The 22,944-nt window shown below is 36.9% G+C and overlaps 1 long non-coding RNA gene across 1 annotated transcript in view; it reads left to right on the top strand.

Annotated features, from left to right (window-relative positions):
• The window catches only part of LOC109254917 (uncharacterized), a 56,026-nt gene extending 34,226 nt beyond the window's left edge, over positions 1-21,800 (top strand). The window contains exon 5 of the long non-coding RNA XR_002075018.2: positions 21,594-21,800. This is a non-coding gene — a long non-coding RNA (uncharacterized LOC109254917). The remainder of the gene's footprint in view (positions 1-21,593) is intronic.
• The last annotated feature ends 1,144 nt before the right edge of the window (positions 21,801-22,944 follow it).

The raw sequence follows: 22,944 nt of genomic DNA, 5'->3' as shown, positions 1-22,944 counted from the left end.
TACTAGCTTGACAAAATACATATAAAGCACTTATAACAGTGACTGTCATATAGGAAATGCTCAATAATAATAATAATAATAATAATAATAATAATAATAAATTCCCTTTTTCTACATCCTTCATCCCAAACTGCATATGTAAATAAACACTGCTTTGGTCTAATGAGATGCCCAGTTAATCTTTCTCATTAAATGTTACATTAAAGTGCCACCTAGATATCGGGAGGACCTATTAGTATGCTTAATCTACAACTAAGTATATTTTTCTGTACATGGGGAAACTTGCATTAATTCCTGAGTTTACACTAAGAAATCTGAAGAATCAATAAAAATAGAGGTTGCAATTATCAGTGACAATATGTCTTAATAAGTCTTTTTAAACAATATCTCGAGCCATTCTTTCTACATTACAGTCTACTCCATTCATACATGCGGGCTGAAGTAGGGCAGGCACAGTGTCTACAGCTAGTTTACAGGGAAGCTTCCAGGAAAAGCAGAGCTATTTTATACTGACACATTTGTTCTTCCCTCCGAATTTACTGAATTGTCCATTTCTTCAGAATCAGAGGCATGTTTTTAGACTTTGCATCGGTTTTCCTAGTAGCCTTTTTCACTAGAAACTCAAAGAATTTTCAGTAATGATGCTGAGCTTTGCATTGACAATTTGAACGTGCAAACACATGTGGACAGCAGAGGTCACAGTTGTTTCGGGTTAACATCAGAAAACTGGTGGGCACATAATATTTTTTGTTTATTTTGTCATTGTTTTTAGATTAATAGAATAATAGCTATAAAAGCTGAGTTTGGTTTGAAAATGCAGTCTTCAGTCATATTAAGAGGCTTAAAATCTTGTCTTTCCCACTTTCTGCATATTTGCATAATTTTCTTAACATTTTTTTCCCAAAAAAATCATTTTCAGAGACAAGAACTTTTTATTCTTAGACAGCTAGGATCTGAATGATGGTATTTTTTTTAATCACTGTCAAACCAAACAGAAATTTTCATTAGGGACTTTTAAACTTTCTAATCAAAGTTCCTGGAATCATTTTTTGTATAAATGAGTTTCATATTTTATAGTGTGGTAAAAATTATTTCTCCTCTACTTTGAAGAAATGAATGAAGTTTTTGGATTATCCATTTTGCATTAAAACTCTAGTTGCTAGGAAATTATTGTTGTTACTTGTTATTTGCCAGTGATTCGTTGGAATGGATTTGTTTACCTAAGTGTCTGCATCACTTACTGAAATACATCATGAGAGCTCATACAGCGATGCTAATTTAATACAGTATTTGATGCAACAAATTACATTCTTAGTTCGTAACTCTTTGATTTAAAAATATTCATAAGAAATCAATGTACTAGGTAAACACAGAGGGCCGCACTATTTATTGTAGATTGAAAGAAGATAATAAAGCACTGATGAAGTTATGTAGTAATTGCAACCCATATTGCTGATGAGAACGAAACCTGTACAACTCCTTGAAAGAACTGTTTTGGTAGCAGCTACCAAAGCAGGTCATACCCAGCCTTAGTCCCTCTGCTCCTGAAATATACCCCCAACGTCCTGAAAGCAGCACCATCTGTAATAGCACCAGATCAAAAACTACCTGAAATCCCATCAATGTATATTATACTTCAGTGTAACATTTAAAAGACAAAGAGGTTAATGATGAGTTTCTTTTACTAGTAGTAGATGGTTGGACAGTCTTCATGCTTGGCAATACGTTTATTCATTTTTTCTGAGGTTCAGCATGTCCACATTATATCTTTATCAGGACACTTTTTGGTGTTTAGATTCAGAACAATTTATTTTAACTAAATTTATAGGGGAAACTGATGGATAAATTAAGATAGATGCATTAATTTACAGTGAGTGATGATTTTCATTAATTGGAATATTCAAGTCACTTGTTTAGGTAAACTCTTCTATTACTGTCAAGTTAATAATTAGAAAGTGGTTTTAGTGAGAGTTGAATGAATGCAGAGGCAGATAAATAATAGTGAGTACTTTCTGTTTAGAATGTGTTGGTGCCAGTGACTTCTTTCACACCACAGAGTACTCCCTGCCCCAGATGCCTGTGCCAGCATCTCCCCAGGGTGGTCTCATTAATGGAGGGTGCCATGTAAACAATACTTGCTATTAATTCTGTGGGTTTCCCATTTCTCATGGACAGGCTGATCATTTTCCCTGTTCATATCTTTTTTTTTTTCTTTTTTCATTTCCTATGGAGGGCAATACAAGTAATGAAGTTTCTGACAACAGCAACTACAGATATACCTTAGTTCTGTTTACTGGAGATGATTTCCAGATTACCTTGGGGGATTCACAGAGTTGTTTTTTTGTTTTGTTTTGTTTTGTTTTGTTTTGTTTTGTGTGTGTGTGTGTGTGTGTGTGTGTCATACATTTAATGATCTTTTAGTACACTCCCCCACATGATTAATCGTATCTGTTCATTGCTGGCATGTTCAAAGAGCCATCTCAATTTCAAGTTCTTTGGAGCTAACTTGTCTCACTTATGAATCTCTGATATTTTTGAAGTAGCTAAACTATTTTCATGTCTTTAAAACATAGAATCACAAAACTAGAAGAAACATTAAAATATCATTGTTCTTTCCCCAATTCCAACTATATTAACATAAACCAGTTCAACTAGATAAGACTTTATTTTACTTTGAAGTATTTTTTTAAGTTTATTAATTTATTTTTGAGAGAGAGTGAGAGTGAGTGGGGGAGGGACATAGAGAGGGAGAGCAAGAGAATCCCAAGCAGGCTCCACACTGTCAGGTGGAGCCCAATGGCAGGACTCATCTCACAAACCGTGAGTTCATGACCTGCGCCAAAATCAAGAGGTGAATGCTTACCAGCCTGAAACACACAGGCGCTCCTACTGTGAAGTATTTTCAAGGAAGGTAACAGTTATTCTCAACACTTATCTCACTTTTTTACTAGTTCCAGAATGGAAGACAGAAAACAATAGAACTGTGAAGACAGAATAATACAAGTAGTAGTATTCTTGGGAGAAACTCAGTTTTCGGTTGGTTTGGAGAAGTTCTTGATTTGAGAAATCACAGAGAAACTTCCTCTTGCTATGAACCATCTTTTGCTTATCTGTTTTTAGTCAAGCAGTCATAGGGATCAGATACAGAAAATTAAGAGACTGATTACAAACCCACATACTGAAGTGTTGATATTTTCCAAATATCCCTCAGAAGAGACTCTTAATTCCAGACCAAGATCTTAGGACATGCACTCATGTAATTGAGCAACACCCAAAAGAAGGATATAACTTGTCTTTACAAACTATCTATATGCAGCCATGGAGTCCAAGTCAGCATGGGAGACAATATCACACTCATGCATGCAGACCATGCCACATTTTTACAAGATGAAACTAGTGGAAGTATTTAAATGATGTTGAGGATAAAGTCAGAAAACACAGCAAGGTGAGGTGCCCATCATTAGAGAGAAGGCATAAAAGGCAGGATAGATAGAAAATTCACCTTTTAGAGGATTCCAAGTATAGAACAAAATATTTCCACTGAATTTCATGATGATGCATGACAATGGGCAAAGGAAATTTATTTTAGACATTGAATATTTGAATATAAAGCCATAAAAGGGGAGAAAATGATTATTAAACTGATTTCCTGTTGGCCCAGTTACTTGGATTGGTGACCATTATCAGATTTAAAAGTTATAAAAATTAATTCCTCATTATACTGTGAAAGGATTTCCAAAATGTTATCGTTTGTAAAATTTTTTATTTTCAAGAATGCTGGATTCTTAATTTTAGATATTTTTATTTAATGAATAGTCATTCATTCATTCATTTATACATCCATTCAGTGCAGATTCTAAATGCTTTTCTAGGTACTAATGGGGTTACAAAGATGTCTAAGAAAGAATCCATGTACTTAAAGCATTGTGACTCAGTAAGTAATATAAAATAAATTACCAAATAAGTGCTGTTTCAATCCCAGTTGAAATTCATGCTAGAAGAGACGCATTAGTAACTTGTGCCTTAGAAGAAAGGGCAATTAATTCTTGTTGTCAGGGAAGGCTGCAGAGAGGAGGTGATGTTTTAACTGGGCCTTGACATATAAGTAGAATTTCAATAGCAGGAAAAGGTGAAAAGGGCATCATTGATTAAGAGAACAGCAACAGGGACACAGAGGAAAGTTGTTGACATGCTCACACCACTAGAAGTTGTGATACTGGTGATGTTCAGTATGGGATAAAGTGCCATGAGATGGGAGAGAGCTAACTAGGAAATACACCATTTTACAAACAGAGAAGCTGTAGTCATTTCTCTGACATTTACCAAACCAAGTTTAATACTGAATCTATCAAAATGACTGAGAGCAAAGCATTTCACAAACACATTTGATCTGGAGGGAATCTCAGAGATCATTTAGTTTAATATCTCTATCCCCACTCCACCCTCCACGAAACGGAATAATAGGTGAAGTGTTTTTAATCAAGACCATACAACCAGATTGTTAGGTGTGAATTATGTCAGGTCACAATAGTTGTGCTGTAGCTCTTTTAGCCACTGCAGGTAGAGGAGAGACTGCTGCACAGTGCAACAGGGTGAAGATACAAGGTAGAGATGTTCCCCATCATTGATGATACAGAAGGCAGTAATTGTCTCACTTTGGAGATAAGAGGCGACTTAAACTTGATGCTTGTGACTCCTCAATGTAGCAGATATTGTAGGAGGTGCATTTTCTGAGCTTTTTTTTTTTTAAACATTTCTTGAATTAAAACATTTATAGCAACCACATATCAGTACACTGTAGAGGCCCAGGGCAGGCTGCCCCAAAATATGCAATAATGGCATATTGATGATTCTGAATTAAAGTTAATTAAGGAACAGCCGGTGCAAGAAGAACATCTGGCCCCCCTCTGACCCCCTGTAAGCAGCAAATAAATCTCCCATGTGAAAAGTACCAATTCTGTACCAAGAGATAAAGAGACTTCTTATCATCAGAGATAGGAAACTCAGAGCCAAGAAGGCTATATAAGCAAATTTTGCCACTTTTTCTAATTTACTACCCCAGCCCAAATTTTATTTAGAATTCCTTACTAATTGAAGCTCCCAAACATAAGTTTTCTTTGCCCTGTCAATTTCTCAGAGATTTACATCTCTGTCTAAAAAGTATAAAAACCTCCTGCCTTCGTCATTTCTTTGGTTCTCAGTTTCATTATTGAGCCTCCATGTGCTCCCTCCTGTTAATCTGTCTCATGTCAATTTAATTCTTAGACCAGGTAGAAGAATCTTGAAGGGTATAGAAACATTTTTTCTTCCCACCTAAAGTGCGGTAGTCAGATTTGTGTCCTGTGATCCATTTCCCTACAACAGCTACTTCAGATATGCACATCTGTTTCTAGTTGGTCCAATAACATTCCTTTTGTAGGTATTTGGGAATGGGAAGATTAACATGAATGATCATGCTGGGTTAAGGCTGGAATCCTGACAAGTTAAAGCCAAGTATGAGAAGAGATAGGAAAATGCTAATGTGAGCAAAAACAAGGAGAAAAATGAGAAGAGAGAGGTCAGGCAGAGGCAAAGAGGAATGGAGGGGGAAATTCAGTGGTACCCTTTTGCAGCTAAGTTTCCCCTTTTGCCCAGCGATGCCTAACATCACATTTTCATGTGACATCAGTGAGATCTGACATCTTTGAACTGGCTGCATGGGCCTCTGCTATGTGCAGGCAAAGCAGCTTTGATCCAAAAAATTGTTTTACTTTATGACTCTTTAAACTCCAAAGTGTGAATAGCCCTTCCATTTCCCTTTGAGTTGGGTTTTCCCTACTTTACTTCAAAACAAAACAAAACAAAACAGGACAATACGCCCCACCCAATGAAAAAAAACCTATCTTATACATTTTGTTATTTGGGCAAAAGTGCTTACTTTCTTCTTCCCACTTAGACTTGCTTAGTCAGGATTGTTTCATTAAATTACTATAAGACAATGGAAACTGTCAGAGAAGTTCTTGGGTCTTTCATGCACAAGACCAATGTGAATTAAATAGAAAGGACTGAATTGCCTCTGGAACCAAACGCTGCATCAATAACTTGCCTCACTCCATCTGTTGCAAAATCACCTTTCGGTTGAATGAACAACTTAAAAATCTAAAGAACAGATCAGTTATCCTTAAGGTTTTCTTTTCCTTCTTAATCACTATATTGTAATTGAAGGGGGGCAGTGGATCTTGACAGAGATGCTGAAATGAGCACTTCTTATAAGAAGAAAAAAAATCAGTGTACACACCATGCAGGGGCAATAGGCACATAGCTTTCTTACTGACCCAGGCTTCTGTCAGGACAAAGAGCCATCATAAATCCTTCTAACTGGAAGAAGATGTATGTATTTAACTGGTTTGAGACTAAAACAATATAAGGAATGTATTTTAATTAAAAATACTTTTGTTTTTATAAACATGAATTTCTAAATATTATAAGTATCTACATTTTAAGTTATTTACAAGTAATTTCTTTATAAATTATAAACCTGAATTTATAAGACACATCACAACCATCCAAACACTATTTTGCCTAGGAAGTACCATATGTCCTATTTAGTAAAAATTTATTTGCCTACTGTTTTTTGAAAACAGTATGTTCATTTTTGCAAAGTTTCTAGCAAATATGTGAACAAATGAACACATAGGAAAAGGGTTGGAATGCCAGGATGTTCAAGATGGTCAGTACTTGAAATCTTACCGTAGACGTGCAGTAGATTTGGAAAGACCAGGAAACAGTTTAATCCAGATTTTAGGTTCTCAGAAAGATTGACTTTTTGGGGAGATTAGTCCTGGTGCAGGAAGGGTGCCAAGAATGCCATGTAACCAAGTCGCCAACTCTGCCCTGCTTAATTTAGGGAAAGTCATGGTTTAATGCTCGTATTTCTATCCCTTTCTTTTCTGAAAGAAAAGAATCACCTAAAAGGCTCATTAGCCTCATGAAGTCACAGTCAGTATCTACAGATCAAGGACTACCTGCAGGCAATTTGAACCAGGCAAAATAAAAGTGAGGCATAGAGCTCAGCAGGTCTGCTCACCAGTGCTGTTCCTGATGCCAAGTGTATGCTTAATTCTGAGAACTTGCTCAAAATTGACCTCTCCTGTTTGAGCCACAAGTCCTGAGATTGAGCCCCTTGTCTACTGGATCCAATGGATCCTTTTCTTCAGCATTCAAATGCTAGCCTTTCCTGCCTAGCTGTCTCTCTGGCACTTTTTACCATAGTAGAGGTACCAGGAAAGAGGAATTAGGTTGCAGATACTGATTTTCACACGTAATACCATTCCCTAGGCTGTAACTTAGCTTTTTGGGTCTCATTCTCTTCACCTGTAAAATAGGAACACTGAAAACTATAACACATAATTCCTTTAAGAAATAGGTACATTAGATAAAATGAATAAACAGTGCCTAAATATTCTAGATATGGGCAAAGTTTCCAGAAAACAGCATCAAATGCTCACTTTTGGCTTTGGGTTCTCACAGTGTTTATCATCAACATCATCATCAACATCATCATCATCCTCATCATCATCATCATCCTCACCATCCTCACCATCATCATCATTATTATACCATAATTAAGACACACGATCACATTTTCACATTTGCTAAGGAGCAACTACAGCACTATTGAAAATGTATGTGCTAAGTATACCTCCTGCTTCAGGGCTGGATTTAAATAATTACTTTAGGTTTTATGGAATATCCAAGACTAATCTTATAGAATAAGCTTGCTAATATGAAACTTAAAAAATACTGGCTCAGCATTGAACTCATTCTTTTTTCTTCTAAAATTATAGTTTATACACAATGGAAATGAAAAATGATATTAAGGGGAATATTACAGCCCTGTGGTCTCTGTTTTTGCATAAAGGAACATCTGCTTTTTACACCCCTAGAACCACATGTTCTCATTGCTGACTATTGAAAAGCTGTCTTTTATTTGAGAAAATAAAAAATTAAGATTTTAAGTCCATTACTATAAAAAGAATGTTTTTTCTCTGTTTCATTTATTCAGTCATGAAATGCTAAGACAAGTTGAGTTAATTTAAAGCTGTTTAATCCTACTAGGGTTTTGGCTGATGTATAATATAGGTTGTTTTTATACGTGTGGCAACAACTCTTGGTAGACCTATCATGGGTCCAGCATTGTGATTATTGATAAAGTGATTTAAGAGCAGAGATGTGCAGTTTAGATAGGTTCTCAGAATTTGTTGCTCGAAGAGAGGTCTGCAACTGATAGAAGAGAAATGGTCATTCCATTCATCTACTCCTTCCTTCATTTGGAGAATTAGGGTCCTAATATATATGTCATAGTGTTCCAGAAAGAACATGGTGTCTCAGTTAAGGGAGAGTGGAGGACAATTGTCTGGGCTCCTCTCTGCCACTGGTCACTGTGCATCTTTGGATCCTGAGATTGTAAGTAAGTGATATTTCTATTTGACTTGCTGAGAGAAAGGTTTTCTGTTGTCTAATTGCATTGCCAGAAACTTGAGAGTGAATTTAGATTTTAGCTATAGTTCAAATTACTGTTATGGTTGGGGCGCCTGGGTGGCTCAGTCGGTTAAGCATCCGACTTCAGCTCAGGTCATGATCTCGGGGTCCGTGAGTTCGAGCCCCGCGTCGGGCTCTGTGCTGACAGCTCAGAGCCTGGAGCCTGTTTCAGATTCTGTGTCTCCCTCTCTCTCTGACCCTCCCCCGTTCATGCTCTGTCTCTCCCTGTCTCAAAAATAAATAAACATTAAAAAAAAATTTAAAAAAAAACAACAACAACAAAAAAATTACTGTTATGGTTTAAATTGTGTCCTACCCCCAAACTTATATTGAAGTCCTAACCTCCAGTCCCTCAGAATGATGAACTTTATTTGCAGTTAGGGTCTTTACAGAGATAATCAAGTTAAGATGGGGTCATTAGGATGGGCCCTAACCTCCTTTGACTGGTATCTGTAAAAAAAGGAGAAATCTGGAGACAGACACCCATACAATACAGGGAGAATGTCATGTGAACATAAAGACAGCCATATATAAGCCAAGGAGAGAGACCTGGAATAGAACTTCCCTCACAGATGAACTAACTCTGCCAACATCTTGATTTTGTACTTCTAGCTTCCAGAATTTTGAGACAATAAATTTCTGTTGTTTAAACCACTCAGATTATGGCATTTTGTTATGATAGCCCTAGTAAACAAATACAACTACTTATTAGCTTTGTGACTTAGACAAATTATTTAATTTTTAAACATTCACCCCATTGTAAAATGGGAATGATAAAAACGGAGTGTTTAAACGAATGACTTCTGAAGTGGTCCTTGGGTGCATATATTACAGCTACACCACTTAACAGATGTGTAACCTTGAGCACATTGCTTAACCTGTCTCTGCCTTAGTGCTCTGGTCTGTACCCATCTCATATGTTTGATATAGGGCTGAATGAGTTAGTGTATACAAAACATGTAGAACTGTATCTGGTTTTTGCTAAGTGCTCAGTAAACGCCAACCGAATTAGTCACTTGGAGGATAAGTTAGTGTATATAAACCATATAGCATAGTTCTTGGTTCATAGTAAATCCCTCATAAATGTTATTATTATTATATTAGTTTCTTCCTACTAATCATCATGAGTGATCCTAATAACATTAAAAGGAGTTGAAAGTTCTCAAAAGATAAATGTTTGAATGATTAAAATTATAAAAGACAGTAACTGAAATAAAATTCCACATTAAGGTTTTTATTAATATCTAATTGGTTGCCATATTACCTATAAGATCTTTAAAAGCTGTCATTATTTCCTTATATTCAACAATAAACATCTATACTAATTTTTGAAGATTTTATTCGTGTCCTTACTTTGGTTTTTATGTGTTTCTTTAAATGAGTGTCTCATGGTTTTTACATTTTCCTTCAACAGAGTCTGAAAAAAAACCTTCAACACTATGCTGTGTAGGAGGATGCCAGTTTCCTTTGTGTTTGATCTTCTCCTTTTCCCTTTTCTCACTTCCTTAAAATAGTTTTGAAATTGGGAATATCTCTCTTACATCTATAGTTGATAAACTAAGATAAAAGGACTATATTAATTATTAAAATGATCGTCTCTGAAATTAAGACATAATAATTCTTAGTAAATGATTTCAACTATCAAAAAGAAATTACTTTCTGACTGATTCAAAAGGAAACAAAAGAACACTGTTCTTGGTGACTGGAAGTATTTTCTCTTTAATTCTTAATCCATGTCTCAGTTAAGGCATCAAAACTTTTCATTCAGGAATATATTTCTTACAATTCAGTCCTTTATAACAAATATTTATACCAAATGGGTTGGGAAATAGTCTACAGGCTTTCAGGTGGGTCACAGGTATAGCTGTTGAACACAAGGGAGATGAGCAAAACCCTCAGAGATTGTACAGTGAGTACATTATTTTTGCTGCATTGTGGTGAGAAGCCATTTCCACTGTGGAGAGGAGTGTGGTTTCATTGTTTGTTTATTGTTTTTTTTTTTTTGTTTTTTTTTTTAAGCAAGGTATGTCAGGGCCCAGCTGGAATGCAGATGCCTTAGTCAAGGGGATATCTCAAGGGTTAAATGGAGGGGATGTTTACAGAGGTGTGGACAGGAATAAGGAAACCAGCCAGAGGCACAGGCTTGTAAAAATGAAAAGAAGTTACCACTTTTAGGTATAAAATGTCAAGTAGAGGGAGCAGTTAGCTGAACCCACAGGATATGTTGCTCTGAAGGGAGCTGTGCCTATAGATGAGAGGAAAGGACCAAACAACATACAGAAGCAGAAAAGGGAATAAATTCCTTGCCCTACTTCTGTTCCTACCTTCTGACCCCAGGCAGTGCCTCCCAGAGGGTAGACATGAAGCCAGACAGCAGGGGAGCTTAATGACAGCAGCCCTTGGAAGTCACCTCCCAAGGCGCAGCGTAGGGCACAGAGAGGCTGATGATGAATCTGGAAGGGCAAACTAACAATAAGCTGTATGCAAAAACACTGTTACTTTAAGTGAAAATGGCACCTTAAATATGAGAGCTGGTTACATGTTTATTAGAAGAGCAGTGACCATTTCTCAAATACTCAAATGTGGTTTTGAATTCATTCTTCTGTACTCAACAACATATCAATCCATAAAAGTCATCTTTCATATCTTCAGTTCAAATGTTTTCTGCCTAGTGGTGGGCTATTAAAATTGTCACAACTCAGTATTTACTGATTACGCAGCTGAATATTCATCCTTACTTGATCATTTACAATGTACTTGGAAGTTATTGGTATTGGATATACTCATCATCTTTGATTGGAGGTTAGGGGAAACAGAGATAAAAATGATGCTTTTCTAAAAGTGAGACTGACATGGTGTTGAGTGACAGATTGGGTGTCCATCTTGCAGTAATGATTTCTCTTCTCTTAGTCATAACATCAAATTAATCACTCTAGTCTTGGTGGCTTGATTTCAACTGCCAGTATCACCTACCTAAAAGCTAAGCCAACAGTAAGGTGAGTTGGCAGAGTGTAACTCAGGAGTCCTATTGCCAGTGTTTGAACTGCAACCCAGGAATTACTAGGGTACAATCTTGGACAACTACCTTAAAATTTTAAAGTTTCCTTTTCTGATATATAAAATGTATTCTAAAATATTACCCATGCTGTAAGGTGGTTATAATGATTAAACAAAAATATATATGTGTAAACCTGTGGTATAATGTTTGGTGCATGAAATAATTATCTTAATCCTGAGAACTGAATTTACCACTTATGCAACCTGTGACCAATACAATTAATTGGAGTTAATATTGGGCCTGCTCTATTTAGAAGAGTACTCTCCCTAGTGTGAGATTATATATGCAACAGAAATATGCCCTGCAGGGTACAGTATGGTAGGAGGAAAAGAAGTGAAAAATTAGGGATTCACATAAAGGAAGCAAAGATAAAAGACAATCTTCAAAATTAAAGAATTATAGCCACTTTCCTTTTCTTGAGAAGTTGATTTAATTGGTAACTCAATAAATGCACAGAGTGAATTTTTTAAGTTTATTTATTTATTTAGAGAGAGAGAGAGAGAGAATGGGAAGGGCTGAGAGAGAGATGGAGAGAGAGAATCCCAAGCCGTCTCCACACTGTCAGCAGAGTGTGATGCAGGGCTTGAATTCATGAATCATGAGATTGTGACCTGAGCCAAGATTAAGAGTCAGACGCTTAACTGACAGAGCCACCCAGGCACCACAATATATTTCATCGTAATATAAAAAATAATTTAAGGGTTGAGGCACCAAACAAGGTGGCTCAGTTAATTAAGCATCTGACTCTTGATTTTGGCTCAGGTCATGATCTCTTGGTCATGTAATCCAGCCTTGTGTCTGGCTCTTAGCTTGACTTAGAGCCTGCTTGGGATTCTCTCTCTCTCCCCCACTCTGTCCCTCCCATGCTTGTTCTCTCCTTCTCTCTCAAAAAAAATAATAATAATAAAGATAATTTAAGGCTTAACATTTTACAAGTTGGAATTCTTCTGAAAACAGACTATGATATGAGCTGAAGAATGAGAATTGTCATGAAAATATTTCTGCCTCTAGACACAGAAAATGCAGATCCTAATACTAGTCCTACAATTACCTGTGATTTTGAGTAACTTCTCTGCAGTGCAGTTTCCTTTTGTGTACAGAGAGAATTAGACACAAACTACAGTTTTGAAAATATCATCCAGAAAAATTGGGTTTATTAGTCAAACAAGTTTGGAAGATAGTGCATTCTCTATCTCCCTCTTGGAAATTCCCACTGAACATGCATTCATTAAAAATTGACATACGTACTGTAGCAAGAAAAAAATAAAGGAAAATAAATAAGAGAGAAAAAATAGTTCAACTTTTTTAACCTTATTATTTTAAACTTATTTACCCATGAGACCTTTTTATTTCATAGAACATCTATTAATATGCAATAAAACTACTAGTCAAGGAAGGCATTTTTTTTTAAGTTTTTTATTTATTTTGAGAGCGAGGGTGTGAGCCACTGGGGAGCAGAGAGGGAGGGAGAGAGAGAGAGAATCCCAAGCAGGCTCTGTGTTGACAGTGAGGAGCCCTATGAAGAGCTTGCTTGAACTCATGGACCTGTGAGATTATGATCTGAGCTGAAATCAAGAGTTGGACGCTTGGAGCACGTGGGTAGCTCGGTCAGTTAAGCATCCTACTCTTGATTTTGACTTAAGTCATGATCTCATGGTTCATGAGTTTGAACATTACGTTGGGCTCTGTGTTGGCAGTGCAGAGACTGCTTGGAATTCTCTGTCTCCCTCTCCGCCCCCCCACCCCTCTATCTTCCAAAAGTAAATAAAAAATAAACATTAAAACAACAGCAACAGCAATGGTCAGAAACTTAAACAACTGAGCCACCCAGGCACCCAAGTCTTCTTTTAGAGGATTTTTGTTCTCTTACATGTCTTGAATCTAATTCTTGCACCCTGTTTTGTGACATGGTAACCACATAATAACTGTTAGGAAACCTAATTGATTAAATAGTCTCAATCCCCTTTCTATGAGTAAGGGTTAAGAATACTTGGAAATTCATTTCTTCTCCTGTTTGAGGTCCAAAGGTAAATAGAAAATTACATCTGATTCCCTGGAGTGAAGTAAAATTCACCTTTTTGTTGTTCTGTAGTATACTGTTTGAAATTCTTAGAAGATGAGAGATAATTGAATGTATATTCATGTTAATGAATTACCTGCAGTGAACATGGAATTCACTAATACTTAAATTGTTACTGAATATTTGCCATGATGTTTTTTATCTACTTATTCAATCCCAGTAAAATGTAGCTATTATTTTTCTAGTACAACTACACAAATAAAAGTATAAAAGTAGAAGGCATGAAGGAATTGTTGCCACTTATTAGGAACTTGGAAACAAATCTGTTTTCTTGTCATTCTAAAATAACATTTGCCTTCAGAAACCATAGTATAAATTATCTTGGCTAGTGATTTATCCTGTGCCTGGGCCCAAAGACTCACAATAGATGGAAATATGTTTAGTATTAAACTCTTTAGGGGCACCTGGGTGGCTCAGTCAGTTGAGTGTCCAACTTCAGCTCAGGTCATAATCTCATGGTTCGTGGCTTCGAGGCCTGCATTGGGCACTGTGCTGACAGCTCAGAGCCTGGAGGCTGTTTCAGATTCTGTGTCTCCTTCCCTCTCTGCCCTTCCCCTGCTGTTCTCTGTCTCTCTATCTCTCTCTCAAAAATAAAATAAACATTAAAAAAATTTTAACCTCTTCATTACCAAGTTCCTTTCTACCATTTATGTTTCTTTTGCTAAAACAAAAAAAGAAGAGTGGCTGAAATAATTCAGCTATGCAAGTTAGTACTCTTGACTTTTCCATTGATAGATTTGGAATATTAACTTAATCAGACTACACTTTTGTCTAGTAAAAAACAAATTCCATTCCACGTAAACTCCTTTGCTCATAGGGATGTTTGAAGTAAGTCTGTGTGGGGGTAGTCATGCTTGGACAAATGTTCACGTATATTTGTGTGCTTTGAGCATTCTCTAGAACTTCAGTTGATAACTTCTTCCAAAGATGATAGAAGAGACAATTTTAAAGTTCCATTCTACCTAAATGTATAAAATAGCCAACATTTTTCTTTGAGATTATTCACTTCTTTCTTTATTGGCTCTTTCACTTTGCTTGTGTTCTCAACTACGAGAAGATACTTTGCTATTGCTTTTTGTTCCTATATCAAATTTTTGTTTCCGTTGTTTTTTATTCATTGCTTAGAGTAGAAAAGGTGTTTTCTACTTCTTGCTTAATAAGGCAAAGTAAGTAAATAATTACTAATAGGCTACCGCTGAGTGTTCATGGTAATAACAATGGTAGTTACCTTTTATTAAGTAATTCCTGCTTTATTTACATATATCGTCTTGAATTATTTCAACAAGCTGTGAAGTAGGAGATATCATTTGCAATCTCAGGGATGTTGAATAGCCTGTCCAAAATTTAACAGCTAGTAATTTAGTAAGCCTAATTCAAATCCAGGACAGACCCAATGTTGTCATTCTACTGCAAAAAAACTGCCTTATACCACAATGACTATGCACATGATCAGTCTGTTATCACACATTGTGTCACACATGATTTAGCATATGATTCATTCTTTTTTTTGGATAGAATGCTCTACAAATTCCAGTTACATCAATTTGGTTTTTAGCGTTAGCCTTTATTCATACTGATTTTGTATCTGATTCTTTCAACTACTGAGAGAGGACCATTAAAGGCCACTGTAAGTATTGAATTGTCTATTTTTATTTTCAGATCTATAAATTTTTGCTTCATATATTTTGGAACTCAGTTGCCATCTGCATATAACTTTATAATTTTTTTTTATTTTTCTGATGAACTAAGCATTTTATCATTATGAAATTACTCTTTTTGTTTCTAAGAATATTGCTTATGGTCTATTGAGTCTGGTATTAATGCAGTGATTCCAGTTGTTTTGATGGTATTTTGCAGTTTGTCTTTTTCCATCTGTTTACTTTCCATTTATTTCTCTATATTGTTGCAGACAACATATGGTTGTATCTTGCTTCTTTATTTGGTGTGACAATCCCTGCCTTTTGCCAATACTTTTTAGAGTATTTTGTCCATTCATATTTAATATAATTATTGCTCTGTTTGGATTTATATCTATCATTTTATTCTTTTTTCCTATATGTCTCATTTCATTTTTCTTTCTTTCGTGTCTTCTTTTTCTGTTTGTTTTACAAATGTTTCTACTTTGTGCCTTTTTTAAACTCCTCTGTTGATATTAACTGTACCTTTTGAGTTGTTTATTTAGTGATTGCTCCTGAAATTATAATATACATTTTACCTTATCAGAATCTTCTTTAGGTTAATAATGTAATTCTAGTAAAATATAGCAACTTTGCTTTAATATAGCTCCATTTCCTTCCTGTCCTTTGTGCTAATATTAATACATATTACACTTATATATGTTATAAATTTACTCTAGTAGTGCTATAATTATTGCTTTATATAAACATGTTTTAAAAATAAAATAAAAGGAGAAAAGAGAAGATATATATTTATATAGTGTCATAGTTCAGGTTGCTGTAACAGAATACCATAGAGTAGGTAGCTTATAAACAACAAACATTTATTTCTCATAGTTCTGGAGACTAAAAAGTCTAAGACCCAGGCACTGGCATATTTGGTGTCTGGTAAGAGCTACTTCCAGCTTTGCAGACAACTGTCTTCTTGCCATGTCTTCACATGGTGGAAAGGGCAACTGTGCTCTCTGGGGTTTCTTTTATAAGGACACGTGTTCACTCACCATTGTTCTACTTTCGTGACCTATTATCTTCCAAAGTTGCTACCTCCTAATGCTATCATATCAGGGGCTAGAATCTCAAAATATTAATGTGGGGGGCGGGACACACTCACTCTAAAACATATGGTCCTTTATATTTACTCACCTATTTTCCAAGGCTTTTACTCTTCATTTTTTCCTGTGGATTCAAGTTACCGTATGGTGTCATTTTCTTTCCTCCTGAAAGACTTTGTTAGTATTTCTTGTAAGACAGGTCTGTTGAAAATGAATTATCTTAGTTCTTATTTATGTATGACTCTTTGTTTCACCTTCATTTTTGAAAGGTAATTTTACTTTGTGGGCAGATTTTTTTTTTTCTCCAGCGCTCTGAATATGTCATTGCTCTGACTTCCAGTCTCCATTGTCTCTGATGAGAAGTCAGCTATTAATCACATTGTTGTTCCCTAGTATGACATGTATCATTCTTCTTTTGCTGCTTTCAAGATTCTCTCTGTCTTTTACTTTCAGTGGCTTGAATGTGTTGTATCTACATGTATAAATCTCTGTGTTTATCTCATTTGGATTCCTTGAAATGTTTGCTTCTATATAATAATTTCTTTCATCAAATCAGGGAAATCCCAGCTATTATTTCCTTAAGCAATTATACTTACTTTACTTTTATTTTTTCCCTTTTGTTCTGTGACTACTATATATATTTATATATTTGAATTTGTCCCATGGTTTTCTGAGATTTTGTTCAATTTTATTCAAACTTTTTTACTTTCTACTTTTCAAATTGGACTATTTCTTTTTACATTTCTGTATTTATGGGAAGCTTACAAAGTAAATTTGACAGTCGAGATCATACCTTCTTCTCTTCATTTCTTTTTCTCATCTGGTATCAAATTCTTACTCTAAAGAACAGTGACAAAGCCTACGGAATTTCTGATCAGGAGATCAATGTATTCAGTAGAAATGTTTCCATTATCAATGCCCAAGGCTTTGAATTAAAGGGAGTGAAGAGAGCAATGTGGCTCTAATCACTTTAGCTTTGGAAGAAAATTTGCCTACTCTATTCAGCAAACCCATATCCCCACAGGTAACATGACCCATCCTCTTGAAATGGTAATTAAAGATCATTTATTCTGTTTAAAGGCAGTCTTTTGTGTGTGTTTGTTGTGTTTAGGAGAGAATGGTAATCTCGCTTCTTATACCAAGTGGCTGATCAAAGCGTTCCTTCCAAAAATAGAGAATACTTGTCCTGGGCGGAATTCTGGTAAACACAATATACTTTTTGGACAAGTTACTTATCTTCTCTTGTGCTTCACTTTCCTGTAATGTGTAAATAATAATAATGGTTAATAACAATAATAATAATAATAATGTATATCTTGTGAAGTTGTAAGTATTAAATAAGGTAATATATGCAAATACTTTAGAAAGGTGTCTGACACATAGCAAACACTCTGTGTTTTAGCCATTATTATGATGGTCATGTTTATAACATCTCCATGGTGTTTTAGAACTCCAGATATGTACCAGGACACCAAATGAAATAGCACCCCAGGTCATTTCTCAGTGTGGCCCTAGGCCAGTCTCATTTCTCCAGCATTAGTCTTGCCCATGGTGGTGGAATATTTCAATGATAATACTTTGAAGAATCATCATAACAATATTTGTCAGGTGTAAAATTCACAGTTGCCCTTAAATGGTATCTATACAGAGTGATATAATCAGTCAGTGTTAGGGTAACATTTCATTTTGGTTACTTTCAAAAGGGAATACTCAGTTCCATCACATGAAAGTTTACTTTGTTGTCATAAACATGGCAACATGATGCCATCACCTCTTAGACCCTCACTTGTAAATGCACCAGTATGATGTAATACCAACACTGATGGCTGTTGAATTCTTATCAGCTATTTCCACTCTAGTATCCTTTCCCTACTTCTAACAGTTAAATGTAAGCAAGACTGAATTAAATCTGGTAATCTTCAGTGTCCTGGGTCAACATTATAGCTATCATTAAAACAATTAACTAATAAAAATGCTCAGCAAAATGACCACAAACATTATGATATATTTTTAACCAACCACTAGAAAATCTAAATCACTTGTTCAAACCTGTGTATTCTTTAAAAAAAATCACTGAATTTATGAATCTTTTGTGAAAGTTGCATCTAGAAAAAAATAAGTGTAAATTCCCTTAACCAGGAAGCCCTAAATATCTCTAATTAGAGCAGTTGAAGTGGGTTTTTACTACAATTTAGTTTCCCACAGAGGCTTAATCGACCTTTACGCATAATGAACACCCAGTAAAGTTAAAGTGTAATCTGTGTGTGCAAAGGGCATGGGAAAGATTCTGTCCTCAGAGATAAGACTGGTTCTTCACAGAATAGTTTAGAACTAACAAAATTCTCCCTATCTGTCTCTGCAGTTCTGTTATGCTGAATGTAAATTCTGATATTATTTTAGTATATTCAAGTATTAGATGATGAATATATGCATGTAGAATTTGCAATACTTCAAATTTCATTAAAGAATGACAGTCAAATATCTTTCCACAGCTATGTTTTCAAGTCTATAAAATCAAAGCAAAGTTGGGGCGCCTGGGTGGTTCAGTCGGTTAAGCGTCCGCCTTCAGCTTGGGTCATGATCTCATAGTCCATGAGTTCGAGACCCGTGTCGGGCTCTGTGCTGACAGCTCAGAGCCTGGAGCCTGCTTTGGATTCTGTGTCTCCCTCTCTCTCTGCTCCTCCCCCGCTCATGCTCTGTCTGTCTCTGTCTCAAAAGTAAATAAAAACATTATTTTTTTTTTAAAAATCAAAGAGAAGTTATATATTTCCAACTTATAAAACTTTGAACATTCAATAATATTTGAATATTATTATAAATAGCCCTCTTATTTTTTGCATATTTCAATATCTTTCATGATTATTTTAATAATTCCCTCCACAGTAAGTGGTTTCCTAAACCAAGTGGTGAGCAGGTAGAAGCAAGAAGAACCTCAGTAAACCTTTGTTCACTGACTGGGTAATTGAAATCTATTCTATTTGGAATAAGTGTTTAATAACATTGTGCTGATACATTGTTATACAGAGTCCTAGATAACCTAAACTTTTCTTTGTCTTAATAGTAGGGCTTGTGCAGAAATGAGTGAGGGGCTCAAAGTGGTGCATAGTGGGCATAGGCGAACTTTTCTGGTTTTGCCAAGATGTCTTTTTAACGGAAACCTACATTTAAGAGGGGACAAGACTAACTCTGACCATTTGAACAGTAATTATCACTAATCTCTCGGACCTCTACCTGATTTTCCCTTTTTTATTCTAAGGAGAAGGATCCTGGAATTTGTGATTTCCTATGGTTTCAGGTGACACAGAACTTGGCCGTGAAGTTCACAGCCTGTGATCAGGACCTCTGACTTGTTTTACAAGTTACTACCTCAGATTTCTTTTGTTGTGCTTAGCATTGCTCCAGTGGGGATGCTGTACTGACATAACATATGGTCCACTAAGGATTAACTTTGCTCTTTATTTATTAAAAAAGTGCATCTTGAGTGTTTTGATAATTACAGGGGATAAAATACTGAGCAAATAGTACTTTGATCTCAAATAGCTCTCCAGTGACTCTGGCTTATTGGTTTTGAAGAGGGCTACAACTTGGAGATGCCTGTGCTGCCTCCACTGCCATTTCCTTAAGGAAATCTACCACTGACCTTCCCTGAACAGTCCCTGTGCTGCCTCAGTGTTCTGCTTGTGGTTATAGTTAATTTTGCTCTTAGTATGTGCAGCCAACACATAGAGCTGTAGTCTGTGCAAGGCTGTGTCAGGTGCCTTGGAGAGGTCATCCCGTTCAGTCCTCACAGCAACAGATTCGGTAATGACCTCTACTCAGTAGGTAATAAAACTGGACTTCAAGCAGGCTAAACATATTATTATGGTCACACAGGTCCACCTGGTGGGACTGGATCTGTCAAGGGTTCCCTCTGGAACTTAGCACTTAACCACTGTGAGAAACTGTCTCATACTCACTTTATTTTCTTTGTTTACTTTGCTAGCTATTACCTGAGACAGCTGTGAATATGGGGCACCGGATAGACAAACATGTTAATTCATATTTGTGAATTATGAAGAGAAAGTGTCAAAATATTACTCTTAGGTCTTCCTCTCCAGAGGTTCCAATCTGTCCTTTGGTGACAGGAGAGACTTGTAATTAGATTTGAGAAAACTGCCCAAGGAACTTTGCTGCATCCTTTTCAATCGAGGACCACTGGGGAGAGGTTAGGTGGATGTGTCCCACCCTTCCAGGCACCCGATTTCCAGCTAGACTCCTTGCTGGTTTCTGACTTCTGTCATTCTTTTTTGTGCTGGGCATCTAGCCCTGTTTCCCAACCCATAGGAGATGGGAGTGCTGTGGCTCCGCGTCTGATCTTACCTCCCCTTACTGCCCCCAGGGAGCCCGCACAGCCAGGCTGGATTCCCATGGCCTCTTTCTGTCCATAGTATAAAGTGTTTTGGGGGGGCATCTGGGTGGCTCAATCGGTTAAGTGACCAACTTCGGCACAGGTCATGATCTCATGGTTTGTGAGTTCGAGGCCCACATCCGGCCTCTGTGCTGACAGCTCAGAGCCTAGAGCCTGCTTCAGGTTCTGTGTCTCCATCTCTCTCTGCCCCTCCCCTGCTCATGCTCCATCTCTCTCTCTGTCTCTCTCAGAAATAAATAAACATTAAAAATGAAAATAAAATAAAATGTTTTTTCTTTACTCTCAATACTCCTTTAGGGCTTTAAGTTAAGTTTTCAACGTTTTTTTTTTTTTTTTTTTTTTTTTTTTTTTTTTTTATTTATTTTTGGGACAGAGAGAGACAGAGCATGAACGGGGGAGGGGCAGAGAGAGAGGGAGACACAGAATCGGAAACAGGCTCCAGGCTCCGAGCCATCAGCCCAGAGCCTGACGCGGGGCTCGAACTCACGGACCGCGAGATCGTGACCTGGCTGAAGTCGGACGCTTAACCGACTGCGCCAACCAGGCGCCCCTAAGTTAAGTTTTAATATGATTCTAGCATAGCTGATTTAGGGCAAATCGATTGCAGTAGAAGGTCCTAGAAGATATATGACCAGAAGTCAATTACTTGATATGGTGTTTGCAAGTGATCTCTGAGCTTTGTGAACATTTGAGGGAAAAGAACAGAAAGAGTTATCAGCTGACTTTTGAAACTCTATGATTTCCTGGCATTATTATTTAAATCCAGTAAGCATTTATTTATTCAATTCTTATTTCATAGGGCACTTTGACAGGCATTACAGATGATATCACAGTGAATGACACACACAAACACTTCTCTTGAGAAGCCTGGAGGGAAAAACACAGATGCAACTAACAATGGAGAAAACATGGGAGCTCCAGGAAAGGTTCAAAACAACACGTGGGACTTGTGGCTGCCGCTGTTTTAGTTGTAAGAAGCTTAGGACTCAATGCCCAAGAACCATATTACAGGTAAGCCTCATGAAAAAAGTAGCTGTGAAACCCCAGGAACGGAAGTGGAGAGGTGAGAAGCAGCATTGAGAGAGGCTGGAGAGGAAGGGAAGGCTGCCCACACAGTGTTGCACGCTGTGCTCAGCATTGTCCGTGTCGTGCTTCAAATCATAAAATGTTTCACTTGTGGAGATGGTGAATGTGATAGGAATTAGCTCATTCTGGCCTAGGTTTAAGGGCACTGGTATGCTCTTCCTTCTCCTAGTCATTCAGGGGACTGACTCCAAATGGCAACAGAAGGCAACGGCATGCCATAACATCTTTTCATTTATTGTTCAGCAAATCCATGCAGCTCATACCAAACTCAGGACAAAATGGCAGTCAAGAGAATCATGTAGAACTAATGTTTCCAACAGTCAGCATTTATATATTATGTGCTTGAGACACCCAGAAGGGAAAAGATAAACCCTACTATTAAAAGTGATTGCCCAGGGGCGTCTGGGGGCTCAGTCAGTTAAGCATTTGACTTCGGCTAAGGTTATGAGCTCGTGGCTTGTGGATTCCAGCCCCGTGTCTGGCTCTGTGCTGACAGCTCAGAGCCTGGAAACTGCTTCGGATTCTGTGTCTCCCTCTCTCTCTGTCCCTCCCCTGCTCATGCTCATGCTTTCTCTCTCTGTCTCTCTCTCTCTCTCTCTCTCTGTCAAAAATAAATAAACATTAAAAAAATTTTTTTTTAAGTTAAGCATGGGTAGCCTGGGTGGCTCAGTCGGTTGGGTGTCCGACTTCGGCTCAGGTCACGATCTCACAGTTCGTAGGTTAAAGCCCCACGTCGGGCTCTGTGCTGACGGCTCAGAGCCTGGAGCCTGCTTTGGATTTTGTGTCTCCCTCTCTCTCTGCCCCACCCCTGCCCCCCCCTTCTCTCTCAAAAATAAATACACATTGAAGAAAGTGATTGCCCTTATTACCAGTTGATATGATCACCTGGTAGTAATCTGAAAGCTAATTTTTAATAACCAAGTCTGACATTCAGCAACGTTAGTTACTATACCTGTTACTTCTCTTTCTCATTTATTCTCTCTAATAAAAATGCTCCTTATTCATATTCCAATCTCACCTATTCTATTGATACCCTAACTTCTATTCCATCGACTCAACCTAAA

This window comes from Panthera pardus, unplaced genomic scaffold, assembly GCF_024362965.1.
Source record: "Panthera pardus isolate Hobbes unplaced genomic scaffold, ASM2436296v1 HiC_scaffold_22, whole genome shotgun sequence".
NCBI lineage: Eukaryota > Metazoa > Chordata > Mammalia > Carnivora > Felidae > Panthera > Panthera pardus.
The sequence above is the reverse complement of the archived record's forward strand: the minus strand, read 5'-3'. Positions and strand labels throughout refer to the sequence as shown.